We start from the raw sequence: 12,540 nt of genomic DNA on the forward strand, positions 1-12,540 counted from the left end.
TTGGGATCAGCAGAGAATTTCAGTTCAGTGTCTGTAGGCATGGTAATCTACATGCAAGTCCCCACATAGCAAAGTTAAGAACACTTTTGTACAGGGAGAAACAAATTGGAAAGGCTATAATAAACAAAGAGTTCATGACTTTCTCATTGGCTGAGTTCCTAAGAGGAGATGGGGGAAATCTTCCTGTTTATCTCATCTGATTCATAGTTCGTCTCTCGCATCTGTTTTATTTTCTCTCCTTTTGCCTTCTTTGTTTTTTTTTCCCAGCTTTCCCCTCTGCTAGTTTGTTTTAAGTTTGAACTTAAAACACTGTTTCTATTGTACTGGTGGTTACCCTACAAAGTACCAGATGCATTCTTCATTTACTGAAATCTAATGTCTTCGGAAATGGAAATTAAAACCCCAACAAGATACTACCTACCTACTGGAATAACTATAATAAAAAATACTGACAATATAGTTTTGGCAAGGATACAGAGAAACTGAAAGCCTTATCCAGTACTGGTGGAAATGTAAAATGGTATGGCTACTTTGGAAAAGTGAAAAAATTTCACTTCCAAAGTCAAAAGTTTAACTTTTGCTCCCATCCCACAAAATAAAAGGATCTTAGGACACATTTAATTTACCCCTTGCTAACTTTCATGCTTTTGTTTTCAGGTATTTAATGCTACCTGCATATTGCTTTGCTGTGCTTAGTTGCTCAGTTGAATCCGACTCTTTGCAACCCCATGGACTGTAGCCTGCCAGGCCCCTTTGTCCATGGGGATTCTCCAGTCAAAAATACTGGAGTGAGTTGCCATGCCTTCCTCCAGGGAATCTTCCCAACTCAGGGATCGAACCCTGGTCTGCATTGCAGGCGGATTCTTTCCTGTCTGAGCCACCAGGGAAGCCCAATACTGGAGTGGGTAGCCTAAGAATATTGGAATGGGTAACCTTTCCCTTCTCCAGGGGAACGTCCTGACCCAGGAATCGAACCAGGGTCTCCTGCATTGTAGGCAGACTCTTTACCAACTGAACCCAAAGGACATTTCCACTTTTTATATACTGTTTATTTAGATTTGCCACCGTATTCACAACTTTCTTGGCCCTTAATTCCTTTTTACAGCTAGAATTATTTTCCTTTTTTGCTTTCATTCTTTAGGTACTTTCCATTCATACTTTAATGCAGCTTTTTTGGTAGAATTTTTTCATTTTTGGTTTATCCAAAGTGTCTAAATTTAAAAAAAAAATCTGCTATGAATATTTGTGTACAAATCTTTTGAGTGGACATATGTTTTCATTTCTTTTAGGCAGATTCTTAGGAGAAAGATTGCTGGGTTTTATGATAAACATATGTTTATGTTTTTAAGAAATGGCCACACTTTTCCAAAGTGGCCATACCATTTTACATTTCCACCAGTACTGTATCAGACTTCCAGTTTCTCTACATCCTTGCCAAAACTATATCGTCAGTATTTTTTATTATAGTTATTCTAGTAGATAGCAGTAGTATCTTGTTCAGGTTTTAAGTTTCCCTAAGTTGAAAAAAAATGATTGCCCATTTTTTAATTGGGTTGTGTTCCTTTCATTTGTAAGAGTTCTTTATATTGTCTGGAAACAAGTCTTTAATCAGATATATGATTTGTAAATATGTTCTTCCATTCTGTGGCTTGCCTTTTCATTTTCTTAAATTTTTTTTAATTGCGAAAGTTTAACTTTGATAGTCTAATATGTCAACTCTTTCTTTTATGAACTGTCCTCTTGCTCTCATATTTAAGAAATCTTTGCCTAACCCAAAGGCACAAAGATTTTCTTTTAGAAGTTTTATAGTTTTAGCTCTTATATTTAGGTCTGTGATGTATTTTGAGTTAATTTTTCTGTATGCTACAAGGTAAAGGTATAATTCTGTGCTTTGCACATAGATATTCAAATATTCCAGCACCATTTGTTGAAAAGACTACCTTTTCCTCACTGAATTACCTTCATACTTGTGTCAAAATAATATATAGGTTTGTTCTAAGTGTATAGTTCTTGATCTACAGATTAAACGCATTCACTATCAGTATCCCAACAGCATTTTAAAAGTAGTAATTGGTAAGCTAATTCTAAAATTTATATAGAAAGGCAGAGGACCTAGAATAGCTGAAACAATTTAGAAAAGGAACAAACCTGGAGGACTTAGACTACCTGATTTCAAAATTTGCTGCTGTAGCAATTGAAGTGTTAGTCACTCAGTCGTATCCGACTATGACTTCATGGATTGTAGCCTGCCAGGCTCCTCTGTCCATGGGGATTCTCCAGGCAAGAATGGTGGGAGTGGGTTGCCGTTTCCTCCTCCAGGGACTCTTCCTAACAGGGATTGAATTGCGTCTCTTATGTCTCCTGCATTGGTAGGCAGGTCCTTTACCAGTTAGTGCCACCTGGGACACCCAGTGGTGTGGGTAGCCATTCCCTACTCCAGGGGATCTTCCCAACCCAAGGATCAAACCTGAGTCTCCTCCATTGTAGGCATATTCTTTACCATCTGTGAAAGTGAAGTCGCTCAGTCATGTCCGACTTTTTGCGACCCTGTGGACTGTAGCCCACCAGGCTCCTCTGTCCATGGGATTCTCCAGGCAAGAATCCTGGAGTGGGTTGCCATTTCCTTCTTCGGGGGATCTTCCCGACCCAGGGATCGAACCCAGGTCTCCCGCATTGCAGGCAGATGCTTTAACCTCTGAGCCACCAGGGAAGCCCCTTTACCATCTGAGCCATCATCAAAGGAGTGTATTATTTCCAGGAAGAAAAGAGATATGCCAACTTTAGGCCACTATTTTTATTTTATTTTTGAATTCTTTTCACTATGGCTTATTATACAGTATTGAATATTGTTTATCTATTTTATTTATAGTAGTTTGTATCTCCTTTCTCAAACTCTTGATTTATTGCTCCCACCTTTCCCTTTTGGTAACCATAAGTTTGTTTTCTGTATATATGAATCTGTTCTGTAAAAAGTTCATTTGTACCTTTTTTAGATTCCACATATAAGTGATATCACATATTTGTCTGACTTACTTCACTTAGTATGATCCATGTTGCTACAGGTGACATTCATTTTTTATGGCTGAATATTATTCCACTGTGTATACATGCCACATCTTCATCCATTCATCTGTCAGTGGACATTAGGTTGCTTCCATGTCTTGGAAATAATGAACATTGGGGTGCATGTAGTTTTGGATTATGGTTTTCTTTGTATACATTCCCAGAAGTGGGATTGCCAAAAGATATGGTAAATCTATTTTTAGTTTTTGAGGAACCACCATACTATTTTTCATAGTAGCTGCACCAATTTATCGGAGAAGGAAATGGCAACCCACTCCAGTATTCTTGCCTAGAGAATCCCGTGGACGGAGGAGCCTGGTGGGCTGCTGCCCATAGGGTCGCACAGAGTCACTAAGACTCAGAGTCTTAGCAGAGTCGCAGGGACTCATGCTACGATTGAAGTGACTTAGCATGCATGCATGCATTGGAGAAGGGAATGGCAACCCACTCCAGTATTCTTGCCTGGAGAATCCCAGGGACAGAGGAGCCTGGTGGGCTGCCGTCTATGGGGTTGCAGAGTCAGACATGACTGAAGCAACTTAGCAGCAGCAGCACCACCATCAATTTATATTCTTACCAAAAGTGTAGGACAGTTACCTTTCCTCCACACCCTCTCCAGCATTTATTATTTGTAGACTTTTTAATGATGGCCATTCTGACCGGTGTAAGGTGATATCCTATTGTGTTTTTGACTTGCAATTCTCTAATAATTAGTGATGTTGAACATCTTTTCATGTGTTGTTTGCCATCTGTATGTTGTCTTTGGAGAAATGTCTCTTTAGGTCTTGTGCCTGTTTTTTAATTGGTTTTTATTTTTATTTTTTTGCTATCAAGCTCTATGAGCTATTTGTGTATTTTGGAAATTAATCCCTGTTGGTTACATCATTTACAAATATTTTCTCCCATTATATAGATTGTCTTTTCATTTTGTTTTTGGTTTCCTTTTCTATGCAAACGATTTTAAGTTTAATTAGGTCTCATTTGTTTATTTTTGTTTTTGTTTTCATTACTCAAGGAGGTAGATCCAAAAAAATAATTGCTTCAATTTATATCAAAGAATGTCCTGACTGTGTTTTCGTTTAGGAGTTTTATAGTGTCCAGTCTTATGTTTAGGTCTTTGATCCATTTTGAGTTTATTTTTGCATATGGTTTTAGTGAAATCACTTATATATGGAATCTGAAAACATGAGGATTTCACTGGTGGTACAGTGGATGAGAGTCTACCTGCCAATGCAGGGGACACGGGTTTGATCCCTAGTCTAAGCCTGTGCACCAGAGCTACTGAGCCTTTACTCTACGGCCCGCATGCTGCAACCCATGCGCCTAGAGCCCATGCTCCGAAACAAGAGAAGTGACTGCAATGAGAAGCCCACACACTCCAACTAGAGAGTAGAGCCCCCTGCTCTCCATAGCTAGAGAAAGGCCACATGCAGTAATGAAGAACCAGTGCAACCAAAAATAAAAAAAATTTAAATTATTTTTTAAAAAATCCAACTATTTTAAAAATGATACAAATGAACTTATTTACAAGACTCACAGACATAGAAAACAAACTTATGGTTACCAAAGGGAAAAAGGGGAGGGATAAATTTGGAATTGGGGATTAACAAATACAGACTATAAAAATAAATAACAAAGACCTACTATATAACATAGGGAACTGTATTCAATAGTTTATAATATCCTATAATGGAAAAAAGTTTTAAAAAGAATAGAGACATATATGTGTAGCCGAATCACTTTCCTGTATACCTGAAACACTGAATCACCTATACTTCAGTAAAAAAATAAAAGTTAAAAAAAGCAGTAGTTATTATTGTTATGCTGAATTTTGTAGAAGTTCTACATTTGAGCAAGAGATAGAGTATTGGAAGGGATGTCTAACAAAATGAAAGAAGACTACATGCAATAAATAGTATGATTAAGAAATTGAGTATTTGAGAGGTGGGGCTGCAGGCCTTGGGGATGGGGCTGTGTGGAGTGGGCACCAGGCCAACTGTCAGGAGGAGCATCCTTGAGGTAGCCCTGGGCCCAGGTGAGGACTCATCTAGGTGTGCCCTATCCACCTAGGAAAAACTTCTCTGTCCCTGCCTTCTACTTGGCCCAGGAGGGTGGGTGGATTGGTATGGGCATTGCAATACACTCTGGGACTGCTGTCTGAGCCTCTGAATCAGGCCATCAGGCCCTGGTTGCATGCCTACTCTGGTGAGAATTCTGTCCTCATGACAGCCCCATGACTGACTCCTCCTGCACTCCTGGATTACACACTTGACTGTCGACACGCAGTAACTTCCTGTGCCTCCTTGGACTAATGCGGAGCCAACCCCGAACTGAAACCTAGGGGTCTGGGATCCTAAAGGAAAGCATAGCTAATCACCAGTTGCATGTTCCTCCCAAGGACTGGCCTCTAGGCCCAGCAGGTGTGGCAACTCTTAAGCCAAAGCAACTGCCACAGAAACAAGACAGCTCCTTTCTCTTGAGGTTTCTGCTTCTCATTTCTGTTACTGCCCAGGGACACGGCAGGTCCAGGGTCGAAAGTGGAAGCTAAAGTCGATGGCAGAGCTGGAGTCTAGAGTGATTACCAAGCCCATTTCTCTGCCAGCAGATCCCATGGAACCGAAACATCTGGAGTACAGGCCAGTGAAGGTCAGGAGGCACTTTGACCTCCAAGTTGCTGTACACGATGTTTACACGATGTCTCAGACCATGGTGGAGCGTGCCCGGGAGGCTGGCCTACTGGCTCCCTTTGTGTACTGGTGACTCCATGTCACTCCCTTTCACTGTGCTGACCTGGGAATTACCATTCTGCTAAACAGGGTGTTTGTGCCCAGGAAGAAAGTGAATTCTGAAACATGGTATAAAGTCCAGATTGAGGGAGAAGCGGGCCTAGTCATGATGCTGAGGCTGACAGAAACCAGGAAGTCCTTTGTCTCCAAGAATAATCCAGACAGAACCACTGGCATTACCAGGACCTGGAGACCATGGCCAGATTCCCAGGTTCATACCCCATTTTCATTGATAATGACTTCCAGAGCACAGTTCTTAAAAGACCCATTGGAGGACAGCCAGAGACACTCTGAGGACTGAGCACCAGCAGTGCACTGGCGCAGACTCTGTGCAGTCACGTCATACCTGTGGTTTAAGAAATTCCTACCTTGGACTCCTGGTGTGTGAAGAGGTTAGATGATGTAGCCCTGTCCCTGAATAATTAGGAAGTCACAGAGTAAACATTTCAAGAGATTTGATTTTATGCTGTATCATATGCTATTGGTATAAATAAATCCATACACTGCAAAAAAAAGCTGCTGAAAATTTGAGATGTTATGATAAAGCACAGTATACTTCAGTTGTCCCTCCTGCCCACCAAAAAGAAGGCAACTCTTAGACTCTCAAGCTGTGTAAGAAAAACAAGGTACAAATAAAATACATATTCAAATACAGCATGATTTTAATCAATCTAGAGTCGAAGATAATCTATTTTGTCTTGCTGTTGGGAATATTATCTTATGAATAGCCCAAGTATTGTGGCCTGGAAACAAGAGAAGGAAATATTCACACAGCATGGATCTGCTGTGAATACTGTTTATAGTAATATTGATAAAACTGTGGTTTATTGGTATTCAAGTTTTACATCTAGAGGCAAAGTTATGAAACAATTTTTTAGGGTCACAGATGAGAATGTAAATGTTAAAAACCTTCATGATGTAGGAGTCAAGGTAGAAAAAGGAGTCAAGGTAGAAAAAGGAAGAGGGCAGAGAAAAGTTGGAAGCCAAGTTACTGTAAAGTTAAGCCAGTCTGTGAATTGACTCAAGTTCATTGATGAGGACATAGAATTATGAGTATATTATTTAAAATTGCAGATATAATCAAGAGAAGAAATAAAGACAGTGTAACTTATCAAACACTCGAATCAAAGAAGTAGAGGGTAGTGTAAGACAGCTGGGGGTTAGATGTTGACTAAAGTGCTAAATTTAGAAATAGAGAGGATAAGCATTTTGGATTGTGGAAGAAGAGCTTGCTATTGGTCTCATTTGTTCTTTTCTTGTTTCTCTGATAATTTCTTAACAGGCTCCTTCTCCAAATGTTAAATGTTGGTGTTTTCCAGGGATCAGTCCATTGCCTCTGTCTCACACAACCCATGCACACTGTGAGCTAGATCCTTCACATAAATGACTTCAGGAACTGCCTGCATCTCTGAGCTGATTGTTATCCTGCATGCAAGATTTGTATTTTCAGGTCTTCTCCATGTCCCAGAAGCACTTTAAATTTAACATGTCCAAGTAGAAATCATTATCTTACTCATGAAGTCTGTTTCAGTATTTCATTTTTTTTATCAGCTTTATTGAAACATAATTTATATACCATAAAATTCACCTTTTTTTTAGCCTGATCAATTATGCTTATCAAATTTGCAACTGGCTCAACAGTCCCCTTCTAGAATATTTCTATCATTCTAAAAAGATCTTTTATGTTCATTTGTATCATGTCTTTTTCCCACCCCAGTCCCAAGCAATTGTTAATCTATTCCTATCTCTTTTGATTTGCCTTTTCTAAAGATTTCACATAAACGGAATCATACAATATGTGGTTTTTGTGACTGGCTTCTTTCACTTAGCGTGTTTTTGAAATTCATGTACCAACACACCATTCCTTTTTACTGCCGAATAGTATTCCACTGTATGGCTGTACCGTATTTTGTTTATCTGTTTATCAGTTGATGGACGTTTGAGTTGTTTTCTAGTTTGGGGCATTATGAATAATGTTCTAAACATTACGGTCCTTTGTGTGGATCAGTATTTCCATATCTCTTGGATTCATTTATGACAAATTTGGGCTTCCCAGGTGGCACTAGTGCTAAAGAACCTGACTGCCAATGCAGGAGACATAAGAGACGCAGGTTCAATCTCTGAGTCGGGAAGATTCCCTGGAGGAGGGTATGGCAACCCACTCCATTATTCTTGCCTGGAGAATCCCACGGACAGAGGAGCCTGGCGGGCTACAGGCCATGGGGTTGTTCAGAACTGGACACGACTGAAGCAACTTATTATGCACATATGGAAAATATATATTTTAACTTTTTAAGAAGCTATCAAATTATTTTCTAAAATGTCTGTGCAATTTTATAGTCCCACTAGAAATGAGAGGTCTAGTTTCTCTTTGTTATTGTTTGCCATTTTTATTATAGACATTCTAGTAAGGTGTGAAATGGTACCTCATTGTATATTTTTAAAAATATTTTTATTTATTTATTTTTGGCTGTTGTGGCATGTGGGAGCTTTTGTTGCAGCAGAGGGGTTTCTTTCTTCTCTGTCTAGTTGGGACGTGTGCCGTCTCTGGAGCGCATGGGCTCTGTAGTTGCCACACGCAGGCTTAGTTGCTTCCTGACATGTGGGATCTTAGTTCCCTGACTGGTGATCAAACCTGTGTCCACTGCATTAGAATACAGATTCTTATCAACTGGACCACCAGGGAGGTCCCATCTCTGTGGTTTTCATATATGTTTCCCTAATGGGTACTTGCATGGAGGAGGTCATGGCAACCCACTCCAGTATTCTTGCCTGGAGAATCCCCATGGACAGAGGAGCCTGGCAGGCTGCAGTCCATGGGGTCGCAAAGAGTGGGACATGACTGAGCACAGCACAATGTGTACTTGAAGGTTAGCCTTGATTTTTCTTTTTGTATCCTGCTCTCCCATTCTGTGAGTGTACCTATTAAGTATATCTTTAATTCTCTCCTTTATGCTCATTCCCATTACTTTATTTCTTCACTATTTTTGATTATTAAAATGGCCTCCAAATGGTTTTCTCTGATAGCAGTTCCTCTGCAGATTGAAATCTATTTTTCTACACCATTATCAAAATGAATTTTCTAAAATGTAGGTGTGGTCATGTCACTTCTTTGCTAAAAACCTTTCCAAGGAGCCCCATTGCCCTTTAGACAAAGTCCACTGTCTGAACCCTGCTTATTTTACAAGGCTTGTTCTTACCATTCTTTCCCTCACCATCCTCTCCTCTTATAAAACCACATACACACCCTGAACACATCATGACCTGTAATCTATCTGCTGTTATCTGAATACATTAGGATTTTCTTTCTTCTGTGCCTTTGAACATGCTGTTACCTCTACTGGAAAACAACAAACTCTTACTCATTCTTCAAGGCTCAGCACAGATAAAACTCCCTCTCAGAATCTTTCTCTGATTCTCCTTAATAGTTAAGCTTTGTTTCTGTGTGTGTTAATATAGTGACATAAATAGGTGTCTGTGAAAATATATTAGGTTGAATTGCATTGTCAGCTTAAAACATTTTTGTAATTACTTGCTATTGTTTATATTTCTATCATTTGTTAATGATAGCAGGTCACTTACCACATATTTATCAATAGATGCATGAACAAATTATTTTTAAAGATCATGGCTTTTATTTAGAGTGAAAGTTAACTTGAAAAGTGTTAAGTCGTCTTCTTCAGAACCATGTAGCATCAAAGGTTAAATTTATTTGTATTGTGTGAAAAATTATTAATACCAAACCAACTGCCATGATATGTCTCTTAATAAATGGCATCTTGAATATCCTGAATGAACTCATAGATTATTATCTCTCACATACAGTTTAGTAGTCATTTTCATGTTGCTGCTGCTGCTGCTAAGTCACTTCAGTCGTGTCCGACTCTGTGTGACCCCATAGACGGAAGCCCACCAGGCTCCCCCGTCCCTGGGATTCTCCAGGCAAGAACACTGGAGTGGGTTGCCATTTCCTTCTCCACATGTTAGTAGACAGCAATATAGTTCCATAGTTCAAATCAAATTTACTGATTTTTCATAAAAATGTCATTTTAAAATCCAAACATTATAAGCTAACAAAATTTTATATATGTGTATATATATGTTTGCGTGTGTGTGTTTATAAGATTGTAATATGTAAAAGTTACCTTTGAATGAGGGAGATAGTATTTAGTAATGTAAAGAGTTTTTCTCAGAATATGGATTATGAGTTTATTTAAATATTTTCTTAAAAGAGCAGATGTACTAGTTTCTACGTTTTACATCAAACAAGTAGTCATGTCTGAGTTGTTTTAGAAAAGAAAACCATATGAATGGTTGGCTTACTTTAAGTAGTTACTTGCTAAAGAACTCTGTACTTCAATATTAAACAAAATTATGCTTCACTTGATTAAGTTATTTATGATTTTAAGCCTTATAACTTTCCTTAATGCATATATTACAACTTTGTTATAGTTTGCAGATAGTTATATTGCCATCAGTATGAGTCATGTTCAGTGCTTATATTCACTTCAAACTGAACATGGTATTGTATGTATGCTGTATTGTAACTGTTACCTTCTTTAAATTTTCTCAGTACTTCAAATCATTATTTCTGTAAATGTTATATATTTTGTAAGGAAATTCCTTTTTAAGAAAACCCTATGGACATGGAATATTACTCAGCTATTAAAAAGAACACGTTTGAGTCAGTTCTAATAAGATGGATGAAATTGGAACCTGTTACACAGAGTGAAGTAAGTCAGAAAGAAAAACACCAGTACAGTATATTAATGATATATATGGAATTTAGAAAGATGGTAACACGGACCCTATATATGAAACAACAAAAGAGACACAGATAAAAAGAACAGACTTTTAGACTCTGTGGGAGAAGGTGAGGATAGGATGATTTGAGAGAATAGCATTGAAACATGTGTATTGCCATACGTAAGATAGATGACCAGTCCAAGTTTGATGCGTGAAACAGGGCACTCAAAGCCAGTGTACTGGGACAACCCAGAGGGATGGGATGGGGAGGGAGGTGGGAGGGGGCTTTGGGACCAGGGGACACATGTACACCCGTGGCTGATTCATGTCAATGTATGGCAGAAACCACCATAATATTGTAATTAGCCTCCAATTAAAGGAAATTAATTAATTAAAAAAAATCTGTGGAGGGCGGGTGTGGGAGTGGGGTCAGAAGCCGGTCGGAACCTGAAACATCTTGTAGTTGTATGAAGATTCTTCAATCACTATGTGAAGTGACACAGATGTTTCTTTTTCTTCATATGATGAAGATCAGGGATCTAAACTTATCTGAAAAGCTGGAGAGGCACCATTTGTCCCCATTGGAATGGCAGGTTTTGCAGCAATTGTTGCATATGGATTATACAGATTGAAGAGCAGGGGAAATAATAAAAGATCTGTTCACCTGATCCATGTGTGTGGCAGCTCAAGGCTTTGTTGTGGGAGCAGTGACTCTTGGTATGGGCTATTCCCGGTATCAAGAATTCTGGGCAAAACCTAAACTTTAGAAGAGGAGATGCTGTCTTGGTCTTGTTGGCGGTGCTTGCTTTAGTTAGACATCTCATATTGAGGTTATATGTTTATGCTAAAAATGTTTGGGTCAGACAAAAAAAAAAAATCCATGGAATGCTAGTCCACTAACTCCATGTTAAAATTCCTTTTCCTAACAAAGTTATACAACACGATGGAATTATTCAGCCATACAAAGATAAGTTAGGAGCTAAATGTTTTACTTAATCACTTGAAAATATTGGAAAGTGATTTGATAAGGCAGCTTAGAACAACTTATTTTCTAAATATAATTCTGCTCCATTTGTAACTCTGAACGTGTGGACTGAAAGGGCTGGTTTCCTTGGCTGGTGCCTGACCTCTGTGCACACCTTGGTCTTTCTCAACTGCACCCACACTGCACACTGAAGCCATATAAATCAGATTTTTGATGGATTATAAAGAGCAAGGCACAGCTGCTACAGACTGCATTATTCAAAAACTTTTGAAATGCTGCGTATCCAACAAAATTTATTGTTTGTATAAATGTAAGTTTTTATTGAGGTAAGCCTGTTTCTTTAGAAAAAGAAACTCATACAATGAGCCAGTGATTATTTCAAATTAAATAGGTTTAATTTCTTTCTCTGTCTCACTGCTTATCTGTTTAAGAGTGACTCGCTTTGAAAGAAGATCTTACTTATTGCACCTGTATTAATAGGAAGTTGTTGATTGAGATTTTTGTTACAAAAGTCTTTCTCAAGTCAGGAGTAAGTAAGTCTCTTTTATAAAATGAAATTGAGAGCATATAATCATAATGTAAGTATAAATCTATCATCTTTTCAAATGTCTTTTGGAATTCATTTGTTTCTGTTATAGCAGATAACTTCATACATAACTCCTTTGTTTTGCCAGATGCCAGACATTTTTCAAAAGAAAGGCACATGTAGATTGGTAAATGTAATATGTAATCTACAGTAAATTTGAAAGTACTTTTATAAAAATTTTAAAGGTTCTGTAGAAATGCAAACCTTTTGGTCATTTTTAATAAACTGAAAAATTGAAAGGTGTTCTTTTGAAAAGTCAAGTTAGAAATAGGCTTTATGAGAAAGTTAAAATGGCAATTTCAAGTCATTCAATTTTACTTATTGATTCATATTTTTCATATAGAAACTCATATAGTATACTACTAAATTAACAA

The 12,540-nt window shown here is 38.2% G+C and overlaps 1 protein-coding gene and 2 pseudogenes across 4 annotated transcripts in view; all 3 read left to right on the plus strand.

Moving 5' to 3' along the window:
• The window catches only part of NRG4 (neuregulin 4), a 117,437-nt gene that overhangs the window by 32,812 nt on the left and 72,085 nt on the right, over positions 1-12,540 (plus strand). Inside the window, exon 1 of one of the 4 annotated variants that reach the window (XM_055418053.2) lies at positions 11,803-11,890. The exons of the other annotated variants lie outside the window; for them this stretch is intronic. The gene's annotated coding sequence lies outside the window, so the exon portion shown is untranslated. Of the gene's footprint in view, positions 1-11,802; positions 11,891-12,540 lie in introns of those variants that run through there. 4 annotated transcript variants of the gene reach the window in all.
• On the plus strand, positions 4,034-6,237 carry LOC129550416 (surfeit locus protein 1 pseudogene; annotated as a pseudogene).
• On the plus strand, positions 11,083-11,362 carry LOC148774536 (HIG1 domain family member 1A, mitochondrial pseudogene; annotated as a pseudogene).

Source organism: Moschus berezovskii, chromosome 21, assembly GCF_049115385.1.
Source record: "Moschus berezovskii isolate FMDL1 chromosome 21, NW_MosBer_1.0, whole genome shotgun sequence".
NCBI classification, from domain to species: Eukaryota; Metazoa; Chordata; class Mammalia; order Artiodactyla; family Moschidae; genus Moschus; species Moschus berezovskii.